At 37.9% G+C, this 5,575-nt stretch overlaps 1 long non-coding RNA gene across 1 annotated transcript; it reads right to left on the reverse strand.

Moving 5' to 3' along the window:
* Positions 1–3,343: 3,343 nt before the first annotated feature.
* Positions 3,344–4,838, reverse strand: LOC122088041. Its single transcript, XR_006142956.1, has 3 exons — positions 4,627–4,838; positions 3,840–4,013; positions 3,344–3,509 (listed from the first exon to the last, which is right to left on the reverse strand). It is a non-coding gene; the product is annotated as an uncharacterized LOC122088041 (long non-coding RNA).
* Positions 4,839–5,575: the final 737 nt, after the last annotated feature.

Here is a 5,575-nt window from a genome sequence, read left to right on the forward strand (position 1 = left end):
TAAGTGTGGATCGACTTCGATTTGGGCTGCTTCTCACCAGTAAATCTGAAGTTACAAGAAATCTCCATGATTTTGCCTTTTAGTGAACTGTGATTCATCCAGGACTGAGATGTGCAAAATTTTGCCAAAAAAAAGAAAATTCCCTGGGGTGAAAACGAAAGATACATGGAAATGGAAACAATATAAAATTTTGAAATCGCCAAGATGAATTGTGTGAAAATGCAAGTCAAAATATCAAAATAATACATTCCGGTGAGCAAATACAACTATTCGAGCCATTTTGAGTCGAAACAGCATCGAAATGAACGAAATGTGTGAAATGTGCAAAATTGTTTGGAAACATTACTTGAAAATCCGGTAGAAAAAGGGTCTTTCTCACTACATCCTACTCTCATATACCATATACAAGAGCAATTGAGGAGTAATATAGAGCCTTTAATATAGTGCTAAAAAATTATCCACTCATTTTTCGGTTAAAAATGAACTAAATATAAGAACTTGCAAAAACAATTTCTGTTTCTTTCACAAACATGTGTGCAATACTATGAAAGATATAAAATAGCATTATGACACATATTGGTGATGTTCTCCTTTCTGATGCAGCTCGACGATGGAATTAGTTGCTATCTTTTGACTTGATTTTTATTTACTTCCTTTATTGGTTAGAGATTAGATTAACAGTCTTTTATTTAGATTTGATTTTTATTTTAGTTGCTAACTAGGTTTAGTTTCCATTTTTAATTAGCTTCCAAAATTATGTCATTATTTTTTTCTTTAAATAGCCCTGTAATGGAGAAGAACTCAGTTTTAGATGTTGAAGAATAGAAATTTTGATTAAGAGTTTTGATATGAGAACCATGGTTGCCGACCCTCTTTTCCTCCTTTTCTGATTTTCTTCCCTCTTCTTGTTTTTCTCTTATCTTCTTCTTCTTCTCTCTTTTGATCTCTCACTTTATTTCTTCTTCCTCATCCTCTTTTTTTTCCTTTATTTTCTGGGTTTTTCTTGTTATACCCTGTTCTGGGCGGTACTTCCAGCCCAGTTTTTGGCCATTGATCTCTCCTGATACACTTCTGACCAGTCTGTGGTTTTAAAGGCCCATCCCTCTCATAGAAACGAACCACCTTGCACAACTTCGAGACAATCCTTGGCACAACTTCGAGACAATCCTTGACTTCTAGTGGAAGATCTAGAACTTCAGATCTGGTTCTGTGCCTGCGCTGGATTGAGTTGCAGAACAAATTAATTCTTGCTGGGAAGTCTATCACTGCTGGTTGTCACATGCATCCAATAGGGCTTGAAGGTTCAATCCTTGTCCTAAGCTTGCAGGTTCAACAAACCTGTGGTGAAGGAGGTCTCTCCTTTCAAGGTCTACACTGGTTTGCCGTTAGGTGTTCTATCGGGAGGAAGAAGAAAGGTTTTTGTTTATTGTTTTATGCATTTAACTTCTGGTTATTACAAGTAAGCCCTTGTTTTGTAAGGTTATATTCTATTACTCCCCCTTCTCTTGTGTAATTCTTAAACACCCCTCTCTTTCCAATTTCTATTTCAGTTTGTCCCCATTGTTTATTTTCCTCTCTTTTAAGCTCTTAAAATTGTTTCTGAAATTACAAGAATACCCCTCAACCATTACATTGAGCTTCTTAGTCATTCTTGAGGGCCCTAAGTGATCCGATTTCAATCATTGGAATTCAGTTCCGCGTCACTTTCCGTTCAATGAAACCTTGTTTTTTTAATTATTAATGTTGAAAAATAGATGATCAGACATGTTTATAAAATATATTAGCTTATGTTATAAAATGGTTGTATTGTTTTTAGTGTATGGTTTAGAATAACTAAAAAATTAGTCAAAAGACTCAAAACCTATGCACACATAGGCTAAGAAATCATAGGGCCACTTCGAATGATTTCATTTGGTTTCTAATAGTTCACACTTCACAAATATGGAGGCAGACCTCGGCACAACGGTAAGGTTGCTCGGTTCAAATCGGGAAAAGCCTCTCCGCGAAGCAAGGGGTAAGGCTGTGGACGTTATGACCCTCCATAGACCCCACAGTGGCAAGAACCTCATGCACTAGGTACACCCCTTTTTTTAATAGTTCACACAAAAGTACTTATGCTTAAATAACTTATGCTTAAATAACCATCCCCATAACCTCAATACAAAATTAATATTTCCCTCATTTCCCCATTTTTTACCAAATTTCAATAGCATTTTGACCATTTTGAGGAAATATTTCAGTTTTGAGATTAGTCAAAAAGACCTATCCAATCAAATCTCAAACCTTGGTAATGACACAAACTCCCGCCCAAAAGGTACCTCGTGTGAGATCCACAAGCAAAACATTCAAAAACAGCCTTAAATATTTCCGATCAATCAAATACCTATCACTCATTATGAAGGCCTAAATTAACTCACTCATTGCTTGGATGCACTGGACTTTGTTAAGTCTAGTTTAACCTCCTCTAATAATAACTGTTTCCTTCGGTTAGATTCCTACTAGTCATTTTACATATGACTTGGCTCAAAAAATATTTATATACAACTTCACAAACCCTTATTTCACACAATGAAAATTAGATTTCTCTACAGACAAGCTCCCCCAACAGCTCGGACATGGTCATGGATTTAAAGGGTGAAAGATGAATTTCCACAAACCCAAGGTGGATTCTTAGATTCACTAGGTTCTACGTATCCCCTTTTATTCTCCTCTTATCCTTCCTTCGATTTTCATTTAGTTGCCAGCAGCCATTGCTAGTTCAGAGTTTTGAAGAACAGCCTTCCTTCTCCATTAATTTTGTCCATAGAACTTCATCAACCAACTAAACACAGAAATCTAATAATCCCTAGACATCCTCATTAAGAACTGTTTAAACCCTAACAGATTGGAATAGTTTCTTTCATACTTTATAATTCTGTTACTCAGCAACAGAAAAAATCCAGCCACTCAAAAGTCAAAACCTCCATTGAGTCCCATCAAAAACCCTACATTTTACCACTTATTCGTTCCGCCACTAATCATACTTTTGCCCTAAAACCTCAGTTATCAGTAACCAAGGTGCAAATAGTGTTCCCTTTCCAACAACACATGGCAGTAGTTCCCTCCAAATTACCATAGCCAATTTTTTTTTGCTAAGCTTGAGGGAGAAAATGACTAGCTAACTTGACTTACAGTCTCACACGGATGAGTGGTAGTTCTAATGGAAACACTATTCAAAATCACAAATATATGGGAATCAAACATGTAGGTCCATTAGGGAAGAGTACACACACCCTTGGCCATAAATAAGAACTTTGAAGGATAACAGTATGCAGTAAACAAGGGTTTACAATAACTTACGGCGTCCTTTCATCCATTGGGCCCAATGCCGGATCATACAGTCCATCAGGCACAGGTCTCTCCACACTGTCAAGTAGAATAGGATTCGTAATCTTTTTAGCACTGAGTTTGGTAATCTCCTCATCTGTATAGAAGCTGAAATGAACTGCCTCTACAGATTCCGTTGCTCCCTGCGACAAAACAACAATTAGAACACTTCAAAGAAAACCTATGATGTCAGTCAAAACTGCAGCTAGTAGAAGTGTGTGACAACTTTTACCAGTGAGAGAACTTTGTATGAACGAGGGAAAATCAAACAAACAACATTGAAACTGATGTTAAGTTTAAAAAGTGCCTGAGTTATATTCCATATATACTTTGAGAAGATTAAAAGGGACAGCTAGTAACAGTCTAAAATTATTCCTTTGCTAGTTTTTATTTATCTACTGGAATTAGGCAATAACAGGAAGGAATGAAATGTACACGAGTTCATAGGAGATGAAGCTGGAGAAAGAAAAGACCTCTGTGGTTTGGGCCATCTCTTTTCCTTTCCAAAGATTTAACTTGCAACTATCAGCAACCGTCCTAGGGTTTTCAACCAAGGTGCACACAGATCACAGTTTTATTTTTCATGAGAATCGTCTGCAATGTTGCCGCGAAGAAGGAAGATGAAGCATCTCACAGATTTGTTGTACCTATTTTCCATCATCAATCAAAATTAGAAATCCAGATTCTCAACTAATACCCAAAAAAAAAGCATTACTATTTGCAACTGACTTCAACAGCTCACACAAGAAACAGAACATTCAAAACATATTTCCCTATCATAGCTCAAATTTCAAATAACTAGATAACATGGACAATCTATTCATGGATTTTCAGCGTCCAAAATTGTCATTGAGGAGGACTTTGTTATATTTTGGTCCTCAAAGCTTTTACCTTTGCAGCTATAAGTACTAGATGAATGAACCCCTCTACATCCAAAGACATTAGCCATTAAGTGCATTAATAATTCTGCAATTAGCTGTGATTGCATAAAGAATAAGAAAAATATGAACTCATCAGTTCTAAACTTACCAAACTTATCCTTAAACTTTTCAATTCTATGTGTATGTGTGTTGTATTCTTTACTTGCATTTTGTTGTCTCATTAACTACTCGTGCTCAATTTAGCCAGACCTATTCTGGAAGGTAGAGTGAAAATAAAAAGAATGTGCACAATACTATAGGAAACACTAATCATCTTAAGATGGAGAGTATGATAGAATCACAGGTTTAGCACACATAGACACACGGAGGGGGGCTTTACCTGAGATAGAGAACACGCAGCGGCAGGGGAGAACATGCACCGGAGGGGAGACACGCAGTGGACTGTACTGAGGAGACAAGCAGCGGCGCCGGTGAACCGAGGGAGATGAGGGAGAGGAAATATGGAAGACTGGCGAGAGGAAAAAGGCAGAAGCTGAACCGCCAAAGCCCTAAACCCCGTGTCTGCGTTTCTGTGTAGTAAACTGGTAATAGAAGGATCCGTCAATAGTACATTACCCTTGGTTTTCGACAGTTTGATGGAAACTACTGAGGTTAAAATAGTAATTTAAAATGAATTTGTGTAATCCCATAGAGGACCCCGTGTCTGCGTTTCTATGTGGTAAACTAGTAATAGAAGGATCCGTCAATAGGACATTACCCTCGGTTTTCGACAGTTTGATGGAAACTACTGAGGTTAAAATAGTAATTTAAAATGAGTTTGTGTAATCCCATAGAGGACCGTAACCTGTCCAGTGGGGCGGGGTGGTCGCCGCATGGGTTGGGATGGAGCGAGGTCATACGAGGAGTGAGATGGTAGGGGACTCGGGATCAGGGTTTTAAAAACAGAAAATAAATCGGTGTTTGTCGATTCCGACTCAGGTCAGTTTGGATTCGGCCCCAAGAACCCCTGAACTGACCATCAGGTGTGAAAACTCACCAATTCAATAGAATCTTGACATGAGTATTATGATTCAAAACGGCAGAAATTGGGACAAATTGTATCGGCTGATTCCTGATTTGATTCATCGACTTTGAAACCCTGGTAAGGATGGACCTCTTTAATAGTTCGTTGCAATCCATAAAAAGGTGGAATGATCATCCCGCCCTCACCTATTGGATGCTTGGGCATACGTTTCCATTGGCCCCTGCATTAGCGCAAGGAGTATCCAATCACTTAAGACGCACCATTTGACAAATTTCTTAAAAACGTGTTTTTGTGTGTGTGTGTG

Source organism: Macadamia integrifolia, chromosome 9, assembly GCF_013358625.1.
Source record: "Macadamia integrifolia cultivar HAES 741 chromosome 9, SCU_Mint_v3, whole genome shotgun sequence".
NCBI classification, from domain to species: Eukaryota; Viridiplantae; Streptophyta; class Magnoliopsida; order Proteales; family Proteaceae; genus Macadamia; species Macadamia integrifolia.